The sequence below is a fragment of the Falco rusticolus genome, chromosome 5, assembly GCF_015220075.1.
Source record: "Falco rusticolus isolate bFalRus1 chromosome 5, bFalRus1.pri, whole genome shotgun sequence".
Taxonomy (NCBI): Eukaryota; Metazoa; Chordata; class Aves; order Falconiformes; family Falconidae; genus Falco; species Falco rusticolus.
In genome coordinates, this window is record NC_051191.1 from 86,080,753 (window position 1) to 86,103,356 (window position 22,604).

The following is a 22,604-nucleotide window of genomic DNA, read 5'->3' on the forward strand; positions in this document are numbered from 1 at the left end:
GGGGACAGACCCAAATCAAGGCACCGGAGGTCACTTCTGGTACACAGCAGAAAAACTTGTCCTCCCACGTCTTACTATTACGAGGTCTGAAAGGCTGCAGATGGAGAACTGAGCAGTCGAGAAGATACAGTGTACATTATGGAAATAAACGGGAAGCATAGTTAAAGGTTAGCAAGTCTTTTCCCCTCCAGCTGCCATTGACATGGATGACGCCCATTCTTGCACTGGCAAAGGGAAAGAAAAGATGAGCTAATGTCACTTTTCTTTCTCTAGATTCTCAGATTTGATGACTAACAGCTACAACATTTCACTAAGAAAAAGGCCTATTTTTTACTTAAAAGCACAAAATGTATACAGAGAAAGTAATTTTCAAGGTTAGAGGGCTGTTTTGACATTTAAGAAATACTGCAACAGATTTTGGCTTTAAAAATTGTAAACCAGAACTACTTCCTGACCTGAGAGACGATCTGCCAAATTTCTAACTGACCACAGGCTTTTCAGGGTAAACTAGAATTATCAGATATATCATGTTATCCAGGGGCACATCTCTGTGATTTTAAAATGGAATGCTGATAAACCTTAAAAAAACAGTTTCTGAGACCCTTCGTATGAGTAACACGCAGCCCTTCTCACAGTGACGGAAAAGTCAATCCACTCTTTAATAACCATTTTGGTACAATATTTTACTCACTACTGGAGAACTCAGTAGCTTAAGCTTAATATACTAAAGAAAAAAAATGGAGGGAAATAGAAACATTTCAGCACACAGAAGCCAAATAACTCCTTTTATTTTATACCAAGACTTTGATCCTCCTACCAATCCTGTGGCAATACAAACCAATTTCATTTAACGCTGCATCTGACAAGCCAGGCTTCTCTGAGATTGCAAAACTCTGCTAAATCCTCGAGGAAACTGGAATTGGCTGAGGGAAAGGTTCACAAATTGTACGTACACGGAGGTAGCCACACATACATAGGTAGCATAACCTTGCTGTGCAAGCTCAACAAAACTTCGTGCATATATAGTATCAAAGGGTCATGTTGTTGTTAAAGAGGTGCACGAGATTGCATTGCTTCTCCTTGCAGCTTATTTTTCTTACAACCTGTCCTGCCCACCTCCATGGCTCCATTTCTGCAAAGTGGGTTGCAAACCAATTATGTTTAAAACGGAGAGGCTGTATTTTCTGCCTTGCCTCTCATGCCGAAACAGCCAAACCAATTTTGCTGTTTCGATTAGGCAAAAAACTGAAAATTTTCATTGTTTTCTCTCCATTCTTCTTTTCAGTGACAAACCCTGACAATTTTCAGCCAACCCCCACGACAGTTCAAGATGCAGTCCTGCAAAGGCAGCTACGCTGAAGAACTCCTGCTGGAGCAGAGCAGGAGCAAAGGGGATGCTGCAAAGTTTCTGTTGCTTCCTAAATGCCCCCTATGTGCACCTGTGCTGTTTAAATGATGCCAACTCTTGTATGGATTATAATGGGAAATACTTTCTAAGATTGCACACTAGGTTTTAGTTTGCTTCTCCTACTTCAGTCAGAGTTGAAATGCAATTGTATTTGACAGTCTGTTGCGGTTTTTCTTATAAGTTCTGTTCGTAATAGCAGGAAAGCAGAGAATCTGCCAGCCTGCAACTCTGGTATACTCGAACTGCCCTAAGCCTTACAGGATGTAACTCTTCCTCCAGGGAAGGATTTATCTCCAACAGACTACCCAACTTGCTGACTTCTGCTTTTTAGTAATTCTTCTTCTCTTTTCTCTATCCAGCCGTCTTAACATTATCATTCTCTAGTCAACAAATACTTAAAAATCATACAACCTAAAAGATGACTCAGGAAAGCAAGAACTGATGAGCTCTGATAAAAAGATCCATGAACCTGGCACTTCCTGGTGCATAGGATGTATACATACATGAAGGAGAGAGATATACATAACGACACTGCTCAGCATTCGAAATTTTTTAGGTATGAGAAGAGCAAAACACTTAAATGCAACAGTGGGGAAATTCTGGATCAGAAAATTATTTGTGAAGCTGAGGAAGTGATGCAGCTAGCAAAATGAGAAGAGAGTTGTTTCCTTCTAATGCCCAGTTAAAGGCTGGCTCAGGCTGTGGCTCTGGTTTCGGCAGGGGTACAAGGACAGCTTCTTGTGAGAACCGCTGGCAACACCTGACACCTCAAAGGGGAAATGATACAAGGGAAAACAAAACTGATGCCCTTCATGAGCAAGGTGGTCAATATATAGGGCATACCACCAAAGCTTTCAAAAAGCTAAGAAAAGATGAATGACACCCTGCTGTACCAAGGGGATTTGGTGAGTCAGGTGTCCCTAGCTGGCTAAATTCATGGTTTTTCTTCATGTGAGTCCGTAGTTTAGGTGCACAGATTAAATCTAACTAAATCTGGGGCTACTGCAAATGTGCCTGCAAACGCAGCAAGCTGAAGCCTGTCTCAAGATTACCGTTTCTCAAGGAGCTCAGATCAGCTGTGCTTAGATAATGAAATTATATTTATGTTCCACTGAAATACCAGAACTGAATTCTTAACCTGGGGTTGCTACTGAAAACCTCCTGCATAATGCACAAGGCAGCACCGAGTCTTGCTCTCCCTCCCAGAGTCAGTGGTTCTGCCAAGCTACAAAGAGTGAAACTCGTAAAAGCCCATTTAATTGGGAAAGTGAGACCATAGCACTCTGAACACTGACAAGGAGTGGGCTTGTTGGGTTAGAAAAGTATCTCTACAAAACCTCTGATAATTGAACTCCAGGAGGAACGGTATTCCGGCGAGCTGGGTCATGATTTCTGCTAATATAGAGAGGAAGAAACTGAGGTGCAACAACAGGAGATCAAGTGATTTCCTCAGCATCGGAGGGAGTTTTACAGCTAGGGTTAAAGTGAAAATTCATGTCTCGGTCCCGTTAGCAAACCACAAGCTCATATTGCTTTTACTACAAACAGATTTCCCTTCACCATACTGTACTTTTCTTCTTGCTGACTGTTCAGTATGATCATCCAAAAATACTCCTATTTGTGTTATTTTTCACACACACCACCCTGAAACAAAATTCTGTATGAAAGAAGAGCAGTTTCCTCCAATACAGCTCAACATCCAAACTAAGCAGCAGTAAAATCGTATTTATTCACTGACTGAGGTTTCAAACAGTAAAATGATTGTTACCAAGTTATAGATTGGACCATGCCCTGAATAGGACCCCAGAACAGGTCTTGGGTGACAGCTCTGTCACCCTGACAGCCCTCAGGAGCGCTGGGGAAGAAGGAGGAGTGTACGCACGTTTGTAACTGGGGGCGATACTTGAATCTAATCAAGCTTCACAGCAGGCAGAACTTGGCAGACTTTGCTTTTGGGAATGAAGTGGGAGACCGAAAGAAGGGAGCAGGGTACCTGAGGCCAGCACGTGTGTGCGAGCAAGGCTCTTCACCTGCAAGCTGCGGGTGCCTGAAATGGCAGTCAGAGAGAGGGACAAGCCGGGAGCTCCCCGATGCACGAGCCGAGTGATCTGAAGGCACGGCTGCTAAACGTGGTCATCTCCTCTTTCTGTGCAAACTCTGGCAAGCCCTGTACCTTTCTCTGTGTCTTGTTTTCATGTTTGAATGTGTGATACTCCAATGAAATATAAATACCAATATTTGATTAACTCCCAGCTACAAAGCTTAGTTCCTTGAAGTCTAGTACAGATCTTTGAAATCCTATATAAATATGAATTCTTTTATTTTTATAGCATTACATTAACAACTGTACAGTGGATGTCGATGAATTAAATAATCTCTGTCTATATTTGCTTATACCTTTCTGAAACTGTTACCTTTTCAGCAGATATTTCTCATTCCTTGTCTCAATCCAGAAATGACATTTTTGGTAAAGCTTTGCAAAAACCCATTCAGCTGGTTTTGAGTCATCCAAGTATGTAAAAAACAGTTTCCAGCTGTTAAGTTTTCCATAAGCCCTTTTTTCTTAAACATGCTTGTATAATTATAACACAGCTTTGTTTTAAAACATCAAACTTGACACGTACATAGTCCTGAAAGAGAAGTAGCGGCACTGCCATGTTTGAAACCATTTGGTTTTGTAATAACAAGGTTATTACCATATTAAAATATCTTTCTTTTCTTAAAGATTCTCCCAGACACTGAGCTACAGTTTTCTAACTGTAAACACTCAGTTGTGTAAATGACCAGTGAAAAAAACCCAACAAACCAAGGAAAAACAGACACTGCTGTGGCAATCTGTGACTGAGCTGTCACAGGGAGGACTGGGGACACTGTTTGCACTGGGTGCAGGCTCAGACCTGCCTACAGCGCTCTGTGTATGCACAGGAACTCTGAGGAGCTAAAGCTCTAGCCTGGGGTTTTCCCAAGACCCAGCTCAGCTCCATGCACTCTGTGCAGTGAGACTGGCCACAAGCCCCCAGCCTGCCTGCTGGTGGGTGGCTTAAGGTCCCTCTCTCCAAGCCCGGGCTAGTTACCCTGACTTGTAACAGCTGGCAGGCTACTAGCCAGCAGTAAGGTCAGATAATGTGTAGGTGGCATGGCCCGCTCTCAAGATCATGCTTCAACTACTAGTACAGACCTACAATTCTGTACTCGCTAAAAAAGTGGGAACTGGCACTTAAGGTGGGACAGGGACAGCTGTATCCTTCCCCCTTGCCCACAACGTGTGGTGCTCCACTGTGATGGCTTAGCTTTCCATAAAGATTCTGAATTCAGTTTGGTGTTGCATACTTCTACAATTGTAATTATTGCATCTTTGCATTTCGGTATAGAATGACATCAAATCAGACGAGAGATGATTCCTCACTTACGTTCTGCATAGCTAGAAACGCACTGACACAACACCAAGCAGATAAGAATCAGCCACCTACTTAACTTAAACACTCGGTTTAATCTGGAGTATTTCAGTGTTGTAAGTGTTGGTTTTGAGAATATTAATGGTGGCTGAAGCAGGAGCTGTAGCCTGACCGATTATTGGATTACATGCGTTTCACTCTCAGAACTATTGTTTTGTATGATGATGTAACAGCATACATGGCTTTTTTGCCTTGCATGAACCACTGGCCTCAGCGAGAACTCTTCTGTCAGGCCGAGGAACTCTGTCTAAAGATGCAACATTCATGCAAAAGGAAAGTCATGGCATGTGTGGATTTCTACATGAGGCTCAACTGTGCTGATTTGTACAGACAAGAAGAGACTCCATAGCCGTTTCTCATTCAAAGTAAATAGCCGTGCCTCCTGCTCCTGCCTTTCCTGGGACATATCCTCCTGCTGTGCAGGTGTGAGTCCACAGAAACTATCAATGTCAGTGACATGACACTGAATCTGAGAAGACAGTCTGACTCATCTGATCACAAAAGACACAACTCTGATGGGCTTTCACATAGAAAACTGTGCGCGTGCATGCATACACTCCTCCTTACCTTACACTATCTGTGCTTGTATCAGTACACCTATAACTCAAGTTTATGTCCATTACTTTGAGCCGTTTTCTGAGTGTGTTTCAAACCACCTCAAACATACAGGTGGTGCTCAGCAAACAAAATGTCACTGGAATGCAATTACAAGGAAAAAACTCAGCAGTTCCTGCCCATCACACTGTCTTCTCTCTACTGTCTGCCTCAGCAAGCCCACAGCGAGGGATCCTACAATAATCCTAAGATCCACAGCGAGGGACCCTATTGTAAGCAAGGGGCAGAGGTAAGGTTGCTGTGGGAACCTTAACTCTGAATTTCCTGAGTTCAGGGAGATTAAAATCTCAGCCTTCACATCTCATTAGCATACTTTTTGTGCGTAGAGACCACGGCCTAGGCAAGTGTATTGTTTCTAAAGGAAAAGGTATACTATTGGGTAAATAGGTGTCTGTGCACGCTTTGGCAACTCCAAGCTACGTAATTAATTCAGTTCTAATGAATGCTACTGGATTTTGAAATCCATCAATATAATAATGAAGTGGCAAAAGCAACAGCTAAAATTTAAACAAGCTCTAAGTTATGCTATATGCTCTACTATTCTGAGCATCAGTGTTGAGACAAAAGAAAAGTAGGAGTTTGCCGTTTGCTAGTTGTTAATAATCAAGAGAAAATCTGCCAAACTCTTCAAGGGCTCTGTCTGTCTGGACCAGGTAGATGCTGCAATACACAAAGGACTTCACACACAGAGAAAGAAAGTGTTCACGGACAATGATGCAGCGTTCTTAATTAAGATTTTCATTACTGATACATACATTAAGGTTTTGCTAATGCAAGTGCCCAAGCACTCTCATGTGCAGGTAGATGTCTCTGATTCTATCTCTAGAAAGCCTTTCGCAAATCTTCGTGAACATTCACCAGCTAAGGCTCAAAATCAGCTCACCTGCCCTTTGCTATAATGACAATGAAAAATAAAAAAAAAAAAACCCACCCGGTATTTTATTTGCCTGACAGATGAGAACTTAGCACTTTGCAGACATGAGAATGAATAGGTTTTTCTGCAAGGCTGTGCTACAGCGTATTGAAACTGATTCTGATCTCACTTACACCTGTTTGATGTTGATGTAACTTCAGGAGCTTCAATAGCATGAGTGCAGCAATTGTTGAAGGAAAAAATAATGAAAGAGACACGTAGGTAAATGGAAAATGGGATAAAACACAACATGAGTTTGCCAAAGGTAGACTGTAGTAGACTAACCTGATAACTTTCTTTGATAAGATAACTGATTATCCAGACAAAGGAAAGGCAGTGAATTTAATCTATCAGTACAGCATGTGATACCATATCACAAGGGAAATTATGAGTTAAGATGAAGACTTGCAAAAGGACTGCAAGGGGAGCAAATGCTTACCTGAAAGGGAGACAGGGTAGTGGTGAAAAACTACCTGTAGTTTTACCTGTATTGGTAATTAATTTATTGGTATTGCTATTAAATTGGTATTAAATTATTGGGCAAGGTGAAGGCTCTATTTCCACAAGTTTTTAGTTAAGCAACAAAGCATTTTCTAGCTAATAAGATCTGGGGGGAGTGGGTAATGTTTCTTTACAAGGCCCCTCAAAGGGAGGAGGCGTAGGGTAGGAAAAAGTGGGAGCATACTTAACAGCTATGGAAGAATCAATCAATTTCAATAAATTCCTCATTAACAATATTTGGGCTTCATTCACTTGTAATGTTTCTATGTTATTTCTAAGGTTCTGTCCTTTGGGAAGTTCAACGATGCTACAACCTTCTCAGCAGTGTACTTGCACAGTTGAATTAAATACCTGGTTCACTTTTGTGCTTTTAAAATATTCTTACTGCCCGAACAGGATGCCCATTCATCTACAAATCTGCTTGCTGAATGCCTTCGGTCTCGTTTGAAAGCTGGGCCCTGCCTCCCAACAAAATGCTGCTGGAATAAGATGCGGAGGAGAAACGCTTGGTGAACAGAAAGATTTGCAAAAGCATTGCTCCTCCCTAAATGTGTTACCTGCTTCTCTTGATCTAGTCAGGCTATGACATTTTGTGAATCTCTGGGCTGACTGACCACTAGCAATGCAACAAGGTTGCACTGGCATGCTCCATGGACAGGGATGATGTGCATCAAACCTTCCAGGATGGAAGGTGAAGACAGTCCCACAGAACTCACAGTGGAAGGTATGAATGTGAGATCAATTTGCAGGCTCCAAAAGAAATGATCTGTCAGCATATTTTCAACAAGTTAAGAACAAACCCTAGGATTTTTGACAATCTTCCCTGAGGCATGGCTCAGTCTACAGGTAATTCAATGACTAAAAATGTTACCTTTCCATTCAAGTTCCCTGGGAGAAAAGCTGCATTTTTGTTATAGTCTTCTGTGGCAAAATGTAATTATTTAGTGTCATAACGTGACCACGCTAGGCATGCATAGTCATTCACACAAGAAATTTTCACTAAACCCCCCAAAACTGAAGGATTTGTAAAGTGCAAAAATTGAAAAACAGTTTCTGAAACACATCGTTCTTTGGGGTTGGTTATATGCTGATCACACTTATAAGGTCTCCTTCACAACCTTCAGTGCCTATTGCAGAGTATCCAGAATGTAACATATTAATTTTTATCTTTTATGTAAAAGTAGATTTACTGCAAAAAGTGAAATTCAATTAATCCCTTTTACAGACATCCAGGATAAGTGAACACAGATGAATATGAAATTTAAACACACATCCAGATCCAAATGTTGCAACTGCATCTTACTTTGGTGATTGGGTGAAGCATGAATACCTTTAAATTGTATGCTATTTGAAGTTGGGATTCCAATTTTGTCTCTGAAAAATCAAACTGTTTAGCATACGCTTAAGAAGCTAAAACACTAGAAAACAGCATTCAGAAAACTGATACAGCCATTCCATTAAACTTAAAACTCAATGTGATGGAATGAGAAAGAGTGAGATCTATTGAGATCTGAAAGCTCTTGGTGGTGTGTAAAACTCTAATGTTTTAGTTATGCAAACATATGAAATGAAAATATTACTGGGGGGGGGGAGGGGAATGAATCTGTGAACCATATTCAGCATGGTATTATTCAAAATGATGGAAAGAAGTTGCAGTGAACAAGAACTTCAGAGGAAGAAAACGCTTTTTCTTACTACACTGTCAGTTTTTTTATGCCTAAGAGTTCCCATTCCCACCAAGTGGTATAACAGCCTTCTTGAAGCATGAGACCTGAAGACTAATCACATATGTTTTGACATGTACACCTGTGTAACGGCACACGGCTGAACTCCACGGCAGATGGCTTTCATTTCTTTTTTAAGTGGGAGAGATGGAGAAAAAAAGGCGATGGAGGAGATATTCCTACGAGCTCATGTTTGATCATGGTGTCCCACATTCAGCACGCATATGGAGATGTGGTCTGGTGTTCAGACCTCCTGAGTATTCGTATATTGCTGCCTGTTCCAATAGTCAAATTTATGATCTTTTGATCAAGAGGTGACTTCTGGGAAACTGCCTATTTCTGCATCTCTAGTTTTATAGTAGCCAATCCTCCAGCGCTACTTGCTCTTGGTACCATTTTTACCTTATCTGGGGTGTACATTTTGTGGAGACAGGTATATGGCATTATGTTAAAGCAGAGTGCATTGAAGAGGATTCCTGCATAAGGAGGAGGACTGAGTGCACATTTCAGAAAAGAGACAGAGATGTTTGGTTTTGTAACTGTAGAATAGCAACGTGCTTGCCAAAGTTGGAAGATAATTTACCGTACCTGCAAAGGGAATATTCTGAAAAACTCTGCTGCACTCTGTAGTTGTGCTATTTTGCGCAGTGATTTCAGACCTAACAAGCTGGACTGTCTTAATATTTTGATGGTTGGTGTTCAAACTGCTATAGGAAATGCTGCTACTGATTTAGCAAGGTGGTCTTTTCTATCTAAATATATTACATTATGCCAGTGTGGGGTAAAAGTGCACTGAACAATTGCATTTTCTTTCTGTCCCTTTCTTTCTTCTAGCTAAATCTAAAGTACCACACTACTACAACTGTCTAGTTTAAAGTCCATTCTTTTTCCCCTGCTGTGATCTGTTTTATTTCAAAAAAAGCTAACACTCAATATATTATATTATGCTAATTAGATGAAAAATAACCTAGAACAAAAAGATCTCTAGTAAGCACAATGGCAGAGAGATGTGACATTTTCAGCTGTCATGCTGACCAATCTTAAATTCAATCTCATCCAACTTCAGTGGCTATCTTGTAGGCATTGCAATTAGAAAGCAGGTTGCATACATGCCTCTGTTGTAATCCACACAGCAACTTCACAGCTATGGGCAGCCATTATTATTTGTTAAACAAGTTGAACGTTAACACTTAAACTAACGCTTGAATGAAAAACTAGCATCAAATTTTGCTCCCCCCCCCCCTTTTTTTTTTAACCTGGCTATTTCTCTGGTGTTCTGGAAATTGGGTCTATTTCTATTAAAGATGTTTTAGAGCAAACCCATGAACTTTGTCAGATTTGTTTTAAATATTTTTTCCCCATGTAAACCTACTGCTTAAGTCCATTTGACTGTTATGTCTTCAGATAAAGAATAAAGCTTGTGGCACTTGTTCAAGAACATTCATCTTGAGGTGCATTCCCGGTTATACAGTTTGATTTCTATAAACACATCAGAACAGAATTTCTGCTCCACTGCTATTTTGAGCCTGTTTCACCATTTCTCTCATTTGCAAATGCCAAATAAAGGGCCTCTGCCCATGTTGTTTCCTTTTTTGGAACATTCCCTTCTTTCAGGAGATACATAAAAGCTGGGGAAATAATATCCCTTTCCTGTCTCTGCTGTGTAGGTGACCATTCCCTTCCAAGAACTTATTTTCAGAAGCAGATCAACTGATTCTTCTGGATAATTTGCATGTCTATCTATTACATTAATTATGATAATTCTTGAAAAATGCTAACTCTTGAAAGCTGTTGTAAACATAAGGCTTATTACATCTAGACTTCTTTGGCATTTTGCAAATGTTCATTTTTGATTCATAAATAAGCTTGACCTGGAGGTTACTATCCTCCTCTGAAGTAATGGAGAGCTTCTTAAGAAACCTGAGAAGAGAAAAGACACCTCTCCTCCCTGTTCCTGATGTAGCAATCACTATTGTTGTTCCTCATCTGCAAAACAATACTAAACACACTAACCAAATAAAGGGATTCAGAGGGTGCTAATTAGTTGCAATTTCACGATATTGGTTCAGAGTGCTAACAGATGACAGTTTGGTGGTGAACAAGTACCAACAGCAGGGACACATATATAGATATCAAAGACTATTTGAGCATCATCATGTCTGATAAAGTGAATACGTATTCTCAAAAAGTGGCAACTGGCAGGCTGGAATACTGCTGGGTGTCTTTTGACATACAATCACTGACCATATGATGGATGGTTCTCATAACTATGATGAGATCAGTAAGATGCTGCTCAGCTTCCCTTAGGTCATCATTACTTGACCGAATATGTCTTCATGAAGCTGAGGAATAAATGCCACGGTGTTTTTCTTTTTTTTTTTTTCCCCTCTCTCTCGCTCTCTCTTTTTTTTTTTTTTTTTTTTAACAGGATGTCGAATAACAAGGATTAGAACCAGTGCTGAATCTAATAGGAATGATGCTGGAGCTCAGTACAACCCAGTTACATCAGAAAACTATTTCAAGGAAATGGACAGATGTTCATGGAATTAGGTTAACATGTCCTGCAACTTCTTTGTATCTGGATAGCTTTGGTGCATTTCTGATTTGCACTTACCAAAGCTAACAGCAGATAACTTTTTGGTATTGTATGGGTTCAGTCTGAACGGGTAGAGCTTTGGAAGTCAAAGAGGTGTCCTACTGTAGCTATTTATTCTACTGTAGACACCTATCTTACTGTAAAGCATCTTAATAGTGTTGATAGTGTTGCACGCTGCTGACAATATGATAGAAAGGCTCCAGACCAGTTGGATGACTCTTCTTGCATGAAAAGGTCAATTTTTGACAAAGATTCCACCTGCCTCTCTCAAACTACTGAGGATATTCAAGTGCAGCAGAGATTAGTTGTATTCCTCTTAAGTGGGAATATCGTTCTGGGGAGAGATCCATGAAATCCTTCCACCTCCAATACCTTGATGCCACATAGTCAGACAGACATGGGTATAACCTCGAGGAGGAGGAGGAAGAAGACTTCTGAAATCATTGGCAAGTTGTGGGTAGGGATATGGGAAGAGAGAGAACCAGTGCAAACAATACAAACTTTTCACACACACCTGAATTCAAGTGAGGTTCCTACGGAGCTTGCAAAGTTGGGAACAGAGGAACACAAAGAAGCCCTTGGCTGTGGAATAAGCCTGACTTCAAGAAGCAAGCAAATGTGTGACTTTAGTTTTACAGGTCAAGAAACAAAGATGGACAGATGGGAAATGACTTATGCATGGTCACACAGCACAGCACCGTCAGAGAGGGATGGCAGCTCTGGGTTTCCACACGCCTCCCTACCACGAAGCCAGCTTGCTGCTTCCACCTAAACTGGTGGAAACACAAACATAGCTCCAGCTTGGACATCTTGTGCTGCAGAGGTAGGACAATGATAAACTGGTGCCCATGTGCAAACGTTGAAGGCACAAGGTCCCTGCCAAAGACATAAATGATTTTGCGGCTGCTGCAGAAAGCGTTAACATAAGCGGTGTGTGCTTCACGTCCCTGAGTATCATTAACACGTTTTATCGATATTATGAAGTTCTGCAACAAAACTAATAGGATTTGTCAGGGGCCGTTATGAACCGCCCCTGCTGGATAAATACATAATACATGATGGCAAAGGTCTGATGGGACTTTAATCAATTGCCTTTCTGAGTCAAATGAATGTCACATTAGACGTAAGCCACGTTGCATTCTGTGGGGGCCTCTGCTCCCCTTGTCTCACGGGCCTGACACCGCCACGGGGAGCTATGCATGCGCATAGACTCCTACTTATTTGTAGCAAATCTATCAGAGAAAAACTGGAACAGCACGTTGTAAATTACAGATTTGGGACACCTTATAATGAAAGGCAAAGGGGAAAAGGAAGAAATATGGGGACACCATAGGCATGATAGGTCAGCTCAAATACATCTCCTTGGTAGCTGGCATCATCATACAGCTTTTCGCTGTATGTCACTGCAGTATATCTTATGTTTCTGCCCATAGGGATGGGGAGAAGGAGGTGTGCCGTTTCTGCACCACAAAAGTAGTGAGTCAACTTTAAATACTAAAGTCACACAACTCAGGTTTAGTATCAGGAAAAGAAAGCTCTTTGATTGTTTCAGCACGCACCTGAAAAAATTATGAATGTCCACTTGCTCTTTAGTACCCCTTTGAAGAAATTCCAACAATCAAAACAGAACTCAACCATAAATTTTCAGGCTTAGTTCCTCTCCCAAATATGAAAGAACCATTTTTCTTACTGTGCTATGCTTTTTTTTTTTTTTTTTTTTTTACTTTCCAGGCAGCACATTAACAGCCATCTACTTTCCTCTTTGAATGGGTAGGAGACATGAATTTAAATTGCAAAATGGAGATCTAAAGTAACACAAAGTCTAGGCATATTTGGACATGGAGTTCTAAACCTAAATTTAAAACCCCTCATTGTTTTTGGCATTCACTGAATAGCTCCAGTTTGGACATCCCAAAACAGTGGCTTAAAATGCTGGTGGACATTTGGAAAACTTTGGTCTTTACTTAACTATAGTAAATATTATGAAGTGGTAGTGCTATATTTCCCTTTATATCGCAACAAGAAGCATCATTGTTTTAAAAACACTAGATTTCACTGCCAATATGTATAAAGGAATCCCAGCAAAACGCAAACTTTTGTTCCAAATACGCAAACCTATCACGCCTCAGAACCTGGCAAAATTAAAACCCAAAGGATAACAAACAAATTCTTCCAAAGGTTCCATCCCTCATCCACCCCAAAAAAGGCAAAAGTAAAACTTTAACCACAAAAATTTTAATTCTTCCTGTTCTAGGCCTTAAAAACACAATTATCTGGATTAGTACAGTATTTTCTTCAGTTCAAAGTCATCAAATTGACAACCTACATACCAGCAGCCAAACTCACGTGAATGAGACCAGGTGAAAAAAGAACCCTACATGGCATCTTCCATAGAAACCACTAACAGATTTTGAATGCCAACACTGTCATATGTCAAGGGGAATACAGCATATTTGATCTACCCAGATAAGAAGAACAGGTCAGCATTAGGCAGGAAAGCACACAGGACTGGGTAAGGAAGGGTCCCATGCCCCAAGGTCCCATTTCAGCAAGGACAGGTTGAAATGCATGCTGACTGTTTTCTATACTTGTGTTACGCTTGCCCAGCACAGGATGCTGTCTGCTTTATTCTGAGTCAGAGCACAACAGCGTAACGCCCATCACAACACGTATATCCCCAAATATAACAGGAATCTGCCATACTGTCATCCAGAAATGCACATATAAATTCCAGATCAGTCACACAATGTCACTGAACTAAGTCCGAGTCCCATAAGTTGACACTGCATTAAAATCCTGGACTGCTGCATTAACAGTAAGAGCTCAGCACTGAGTCCTGTGGCCACAGGGAGTAACACGAAAGTTCCAAGGGCTCCGGGCTGGCTTGGATGGAACTCGAACAAACTGTGTAATTCAATGAAAAGTATAAAGCATTTGGTATAAAAACTTACACTAGAGACAGGAAATGTTCCTTCAGAGGAAGGCCACAAACTGATCGCGAATGATCTGAGAAGAAAAGGGAGAAAGAAAAAAGGAAATTAAGTGACAATAAACACATTAAATGATACCAACATAAAACAAGGATCGAGGAGACTCCCAGATGGTAGCAGTTTCCACAGGAGAGGGGGTGGGGGTGGGGAAATGGTTTAGATTTACAAACTGCATAAATCTTGGAAGTTTTGAAATTACCTGACCCCAAAACTATGTAGCTGAGAAAACTGGTAATGGCTGGGAAGCCTTTCAGTCCTGGGCTAACTCCAAGCCAGCAGAGACTAAATAACCTCTCGTGGCTGTTCAAGAGCCTCTGTGAAACAGGCTTGTGGCTCCTGTGGACAAACGCTCTTATCGCAAAAACACTGCCAGATTTGACAGCACCCTCCTTAGCAGTCATGCCAGATGATACAGGCCTCTGAAACACAACTCGCCTTCTCGATCCTGACCTTCCCAGAACAGGGGTTAGGCATATTATTAGGGCTGAGGATGCTTACATTACGGCTGATAGCTGCACAGAAAAAGTGTGTTGTCTTAGTTCCTTCTGTCAACATAGTATCTTTTGGACTTGACAGGTTTGTTTCCCTGAGACTCCTATGAAAAAGAAATGGCTGCATGGAAGTGTAACGGCTAAAGGATTGCAAACTTCCAGTAGACTACAGGTCTGGTTTCCAAAGTCCACTATGGAGTATGTAAGCTTTATTGCCAACACATTTTCCAAAACATATTAACCTCGCTGAATCGATGAAATGAATCAAAGCCTCGTGCTCTGAACTGTAAGAAGATACATTCCTGTTGGACGAAGAAAACAAAGGAAGATGCCCCGAAAATGTTCAAAGGTAAAAATTAGTCCTGTCTCCCTCCTTCCCTTCCCTGAGCTGAAAGAAATTCAGGTAGTCAGACCAAACAGGGCTCTCCAAAAGACAGCAATGAGGGGACCAGGAGCATGGTGGACAAAGACCATGGGACCCATGTGGTGTGCTCCAGTACTTAAGTCAAGACATGGCCTTCACCTACCATTTCCTGTCCAGTTACAGGGAGACATTAGCTCTATCATTCCTCAAGGCAACTGAAAATATTCAGAGGAATACAAACCCAAGCTGTGATAGTGAAGGAAAAGTGAGGAGGTGTCACAGGACAGAAAGAGGGAAGGCAGGCAGAAAGTTTGTTCAGTTATAGCTATTATTTGTGGGAATTATGGGCCTGGTAGAGCAGTGTGCGAGATGAAGCATGTGTGCATCTCCGGTGGCTGGTCACCCGCAAAGGAGGTGGAAGAAGCACAGCAAAGAGCAGAGAGAATCATACGAGCTGCAGGGCAGCTAACAAGATGCTTACAGCATCCTTTGGACAGGCCACCCAGAGAGACCCTGTTGAACAGCGCACTCCTCTTTGAAGAAGCTGCCTGCTCCCACATGTAAGGAAATTGTCATGAGGCAGACAGCAGGATGGATTCTGCCCGGACTGAAAAGCTGAAGTGCCTTAAGATGAAAGGAAGGACAAGATCAGGTTGGTGAAGAGCAGGCGACTATTCATCTTACTTCCAAGAATCCTTTACTCTGATAAACTTTCACAGGGAAGTTTTCCTGGTGGGAAAGAAGTGCTTTGCTAAGCATGTATCCCTCATTTTCCTTTTACACTGCTCCTGAGGATTTAACCATGAAGTCCATAGATTCCTCTGCAATAGACTGTTAGCAGCTGGTAGCTGGGAAGTATTTCTTTCAGGGTTTTGGGCAGATGGGGCCATGATGTGAGCTGCACACCGTGGAATAACCTGAGACAAGAGCTCTGAGTCAAAGAATGTGCCTTGGAGCCCTGGAGTTAAAAGGAAAAAAAAAAAAGAAAAATGTAAAAAGAAAAAAAACGGGAGGCATCCAGCATGGGAAAAAAAACACAGAAGGGAAAATTTTAGGCTGAGTGGTTAGAGTTTGGCTCTGTTATAAGCAACATAAAACAAGTTCTCTTAAGGCAAAGTGTCAGGCAACTTTGATGCCATGGATGCCAAAGAATTCTACAAATTATGGCCTGAGACTCTGGAGGTGCTGAGTAATGACTTACACCAACATTACAGTCAAATTTGCTATAAGAACTGAAAAGACTGTCGTACCTAATTAAAACTGCAGGGTAATTTCAGACAGGCACAATATACTAGGAGCTGCAAACTAGAATCTGGCAAATCACCAGAACTGAAACACCATAATTTTTTAAATGATCGCAATACGTCTGGACGCTTGATTACCAGTTTTGTTCAAAAGAAAATCCATGAAAACAAAACTTCCCATGTAAAGTATTGGAAAAACAAGATGTGTCTGAGGAAACTATGATTCATTCCAGGTTAGATAACTGCAGAACACATATGCAGGAGAGAAGTGGGCCAAATCCTGTTCTCACTGCCCTGTGCAATCATACTGACTTAATTGAAACCATGAGCAGAACCTGAACCATTAAAATGCTGGGGTGAAACTTTTTATCATATAGCGCTGTTTGTCACTAGAGACATACTTAACCCAATTACATTAGATTAACCCAGTAGATTTCAAGATATACTATTACACAATAACATAAAAAATGAAGTCTAAGAAAGCTGACCGTTTTCCCCAGGTCTCCGTGTTACAAGCAGAATAATTACCCATCTTTATTTATGTCGTTTGTTTTCAACCTAGTACGGTGAGGTGGACAAAGAGAATCCACTGATTTTTTTTCATATTGAATTCCCAGTGTTAATTAATCATTATTACTTGGAAGCTGTTTTGGCCATTGGACAGAATAGCCAGGGGCTAATCTTAAGCCTGCCCTTGCTTCATTGTGGCCAGATCCTGCTCACTTTCTCTTTCTTTGCTACGTGAATAAATTCCATTTAAATCACAAAGACTAAGAGACAAACAAGTCCAAAGTGTTAAGGATATTTAGGAATCTTATCCCCGCCTTGAGTTTAATGAGAATAAGGTTCCTAAACACTGAAGAACTTCTGTTTATGGGAGTTAAGATGGTGAAATCCTGTCATATGAGTTACATTATACAAGCAGGTAATTGATTTATGAAGCTAACTGCAATTTTCAAAAGTGACTTAGGCATTCACGTCAAAGTCTGTTGGAAGTCAGTGAAATTTTGGCCATAAACCACCTGGGGACTTGAGAATATTTTACCTTTGTTAGTTTAAGCACTGCTTACTTTCAACAAAATTAACATCTTGGGTGCCAAAGTGATTTTTGCAATCTCACATATTCAGTTGTTCTTACAGTTTATTCACTGAATGGCTTGAGTTAACCTGCTCCAAGTGCCTTTTTCTCGGCAGTAAATTACGGCGGCAATTCCACTCCATTTTTGCAAAGTGATTTAGGATCTCTTTGATGCAATGCACTGCCAAGGTGAGAAATGTTACTCCTTCAGCCCCTAGACTGGCAAGAAGCAGGCAAATGATGAACTGCTTTAAGCAGGGAGGACTGGTAACAGATTCACATAATCCTAAACTGACTGCTCTTGCCTCAAAACACTTTCACCCTTTGCTGATACGGAACCAGTGAAGGGCACAGCTTTATCGTATGTAATCTACTCAGCGAATTGGATCTAAGATGCAGAGTCTTGTCACCCCTCTCCTCCTGGATGCGCTACACCTGCTCAGTATCTAAACCAGAATTTAAAGCCAGAGGAAGATAAAGAAAATCATTTACTAGAGAATTCCCCAGTTCAAAGGGGGCCAAACGGAGCCAGTGCCATTCTGGGGGAACACAGTGAAAGAGGAGACTCAGCTGAAATTCAGTGAAGCCTTGTAAAGGATCTGAGGGGGCAGAGAGGCTGCACTGCATCTCTGACACAGTAGAGGCAGATTACGGCAAAATTAAATTGAGGATTTTAGTGGATATAATTGCTGTTTTTATATATTAATGAACAACAATAATACGTGATTCTAAACTGAATACCAGGTTTGACATTTAATCTGAGCACTCATACCATCCATAAATGTTCATAAACGTCACAAGACCCCTACCCTTTGATTGAATTACAATCTAGCATGCAATTTAGGAAACATGGATTAATCTACATAGATTTATATTTCTGCAGGTTACGTTGTTACTTGTTGATTTATACCCCTTTCCCCTAAATGTCCTTTCCATCGAGAATCTAGGAAAATACATGCAAATTTCAACAGGAGAGCAGCTCAAAATCCAGTGACTAGCAGCAGATGGAAACTTGGTTCAATGAAACCTATACTAATTATCATTTGCTTTTTGAAGTCACCTCTGCTAATGGCCAGCAAAATCTTAGTCCCTGTGATACCTCCTATTACCTTCACATTAACTCTTACTACAGCCAGCAATCACCTAACGTGTTTCTTGGCAATGCTGTGCAATTAAACCACCTTTCAATCAGCTTGCTGAGGAATCCAGAGATGGAAACTGCTTTAATATTAGGAGTTAATTACAAGGATGCAGGGTAAGGTAGTCAAATGTTATGTTAGCATACCAGAAATGTGACAACGCCTTAGCCACAGATGTCACAACCGAGGTAAGGAGCCATCAGGAAAAGTGACATGACAGCGTATAGGGGAAACTGATCTTTCAAGTTCTCCGTTTTTGTTTTTTTTTTTTTTTCCTCCCCCGTGGTCATGCTACTTGACGTGACCACCTCCTTCAGCAGCCAAAATATCTGAAATTTCACTGTCACCTGTATTAACAGACTTCACTGCACAATGGTGTCTGCTTGGGGAGTGATGACAACACCTACTCCAAACAGTGCATGGAAATGGTCCAAAAGGCCCATCAGACATTAGCGCTTCTGCAGAGCCCCAATCCTGCTCCTGTTGAAATCCACCAAGTCTTCTCAAAGGGTTAATGTGGCAGGTTCCTTTTCTATCTCTGCATCTTTACCTCTTCGTGCCCATGAGAAGAGGGACAGCCCCACAGCCCAGGGCTGGTGCTTGTGGACTCATTCATTCATACAAGACTGAAGAGAAGGGCTGGCTGCTCTATCTAATATGAAAGGAAACGAACATCACTCGGTTGAGTTAGTGCTAGAAAAGTGATGAACTGCAGAGACGGTTTTACAACTGACCGCCTATTGCAGTGAGGGAGAAAGCACACGTGGGAGAGGATACTGCAAATTCAGCGTGAGAGCCAGCTATATGGCTGTGTATCAACTCTCAGTCTATGGTAGTGGAGAACCAAAATAAAATGGTCTTTGCAAAATGGCAAGGAGTTTTTGTATGTATATTAGAATTAAGGTATGTCTATATACATTGGAATGCACTTACCCGCGTATTTTAGTTAGGTATCATTAAAGTATTTGAAAAAAAACTACTCCACTACAGGTGTGCACACTCTTTTAAATGAAATCAACAGCCAAACTGTGGTTCTGTGGAGAATGCAACAGTGACTCAAGAACAATTTTGAGTCAGAATTTATCATTAATAATTCCACCACTCATTTTCCAAAGACAAGAGGTTTTTTAGAAGCTACAGTCCACAGAAGATAACAGAAAAGGTAACTGACTTTTTTCCTCTCTCAAACTTGAAGAATTTCAAGGAGATTTTTTAAAATTTCTATAATTAAGAATAGCTACAATGTTAGCCTTGTCTTTTTCAAATTAAGAAATATGTACTGGGAGAAGGCAACTTTAAATGAGTGTTACACATACACACAAACAAAAAAACTTTTATAAACCAGAAACTTTAAGGATTCTTTAATAGAAAATAGAAAAGTCTTGGTGGAATAGATTTTTTCAGCACACCCAGCTTTCCAAGAAGGCTGGATAATATTATGTTTTGATAAGACAAAAAGAAATTAATCCAACCAAAATTTTGACTTTTATGTATATGTAAGCTAATTCAAAAAGACATCAAGTGAAGGAACTGACTCTTTTCACAGGTAACTCAGCCCAAAATAAGTACTACCAGCTGTTCTCAGTGAAAACAATGAAATAGATGAAATAAGAAAAGGAATCTCTTCCATCTAATTAACATCCATCGGAGGTCTCCAGCTCCCTAAGAAGAACATCAGTCAAGAAAAGTCTCTATACAAAGCACCTCTAAGGAAAACATCTTTAAAAGAAGAGCAGGAGAGCTCTCTGGAAGCAACAGCACATTACAGCTTCAGCAGCAGTTGCTTTAAGGGGCTCAGGGTGAGAGCAAAACTAGCAAAAAGTGTGAAAAAAAAGTTAAGTATATTCTTGTTTTATAATCTAAATGTAGCATTTTGTGCATGCATCTTGACTTCAAGATAGCCTGCAATGGTATTACTTGCAACTTTCCGTAACTCTAACCAGTATGTCTCTGGGAATTTGTACAAATACGTTCAACCAGGACATTTTGTTGGCAGGTACTTGGCCCCCGCAGCCTCAGGCAGCTCAGCTGGCAGGAGGAGGCTGCCCCCCACCCCCAGTCCCCCAGCACTGCCCCTTCCCTGCCGTCCCTCGTCACCCCGGAGGGGTGCGCAGATAAGGTGGCCAGGGCTTCTCAGGTGCTGGGGGACGAATTCAGGGGAACGGAATACCTGGGAAGGGGTGGCCATTGCTGCAATAACTCACACCACCTACTTCTGACAGCCCACAGGGGCTGCGCTGTAGGCCGGGTTCACTGCTCCCGTGGCAGAGCGGACTGCTCCTGCCTCTCATCTTTCCAGCACCAGGGATGCCTTTCCCTTGTGTGGCTGTGTGGGCTCCAGCAAGAGACAGCGAAGGAGCTAAAATGGCCCTGGAAAAGATGGCAGTTAGGATGTTACTGGGTTGTTCCCACCCAGCTTACAGCCTGTTCCCTGTTGTCTCTTGGAAAAGAGGGAAAAAAAGAGGTCAACTGTTGACCAGAGGAGTTGTTTTTGTGATCCGTAAAGAGTTGGGGCATTTCCATTTTAGAAACCATTTTGTGTTGGCTACTCTTGGCACTTGGAACTCAGCTTTGAAACCTTAAATAGAAGAAAAGAGAAAACATATCTAACTAAATATACAAGGATATATACCTAAAGATACTGGCTGTCTTTCAGGATCATACCCTAAAATTTAGGTCTTGGTTTTGCTCATGCCTGTAGGTGAATTTTCTGTTCTGAGGCAGTGTGGTTGAACAGGCAGCTCACAAGCTACGTCTGCCACCTTACACCATAGCCACATCTAGCCATACTCTCCCTACTGCAAGCTGGATAAGCAGAGAAGCGTATCTTCTGCTTCCCTGCTTGGGGGTTTGCAGCTGCAGTGCACGGTCCACGTTCCCTGCACCCTCCCAAATACCTGTCCTGAATTCAGCAGTGCCCAAACCAGACTACACAGCACAAGAAAATACAATCAAATAATCCTGAACTACTTAAGCAGATTAAACTTGAATAACCAAAATGTTAAGCTAAGAAAATACAGTACTAGGAACTAAATGCATCTGTATTAACAACAGCAATTAGTGAAGTTTGTCTACTATTAATAAGAAGATAATTGCTATAAAATGTAGTGATACATACAAATAGGTTACTGATGTGAGGAAGTGACCCTGAAAATGAGTTTAAATTATTGGTTGGGGCCTTTCTATTGCTAATTATTATTTTCTTTCTGGGTATTAATGTTCCTTCAGGATGATCTGATAAATCTAGCGGTGTTGTGATCACTTCTCTAAATGGTATCTTTGGATCATATGTGGTCCCAAGAGACATGACACTCCAGTGTACTTTACGTAATTTATTTCCAAAGTGAGACGTGCTGACTCTCCATAATATTTCTTTCATCTTAACATCTGACTAACATTCAATTTGGGACATAAGTACTCCGATACATCATTTTTCCCTGAAGGCACTGAAGATCACAACTAAAGGGCGCTGGCCGAGTCTGTGAGCACCACAAGGCTTGGAGAACAGGGTGAGCTGGAATGGGGCCACTGCCAAGCCTGAGCTGCAAGGGGACTGGAGGGTTACGCAGGTTTGTGGGGGTCTGTATCACCCATGGGTGTGTCGGGGGGGAAGGGTATGAGCAGAGCTCTGGCAAGCCCCAGGCTAGGGTTACACTGGACTTCAAGAATCCGTCTTGCTCTCCTTGGTGAGAGCTGCATGGGTTAGGACTTGAATGCAAGGGTGTGTCGTAAATCAGGAGCAAAGCGGCAGCAAGGTCATTATGGAAAAGCCTAAGTATGTCAAATCCATAGTTACCATCAATTTCAATAAAATGTCAGAATGTTTTCCTGACTGTCTATCCACTAAAGAAATCACAACATGACTATATGAAGACATATAGGAAAAGCTAACCTGACAGATACCAGCCACAAGAGCAACAGATCCTTGAAAGGTAAGGTACCACATGGTTTGTGCTCTGGTTTTTACAATTTGTACTGCTTCAAATAAGAACTGTGTTGTTGTGATGGTATGCAACACTTGGAATGAGACTAAAAGCGTTACAGAAGTATTTCACTTGCCTTTAAACCCCTGCAGACCCGCTGAAG

At 41.3% G+C, this 22,604-nt stretch overlaps 1 protein-coding gene across 1 annotated transcript in view; it reads right to left on the minus strand.

The window, feature by feature from the left end:
- The window catches only part of ZBTB20 (zinc finger and BTB domain containing 20), a 168,715-nt gene that overhangs the window by 107,382 nt on the left and 38,729 nt on the right, over positions 1–22,604 (minus strand). The window contains exon 2 of the mRNA XM_037389534.1: positions 14,164–14,218. The gene's annotated coding sequence lies outside the window, so the exon portion shown is untranslated. The remainder of the gene's footprint in view (positions 1–14,163; positions 14,219–22,604) is intronic.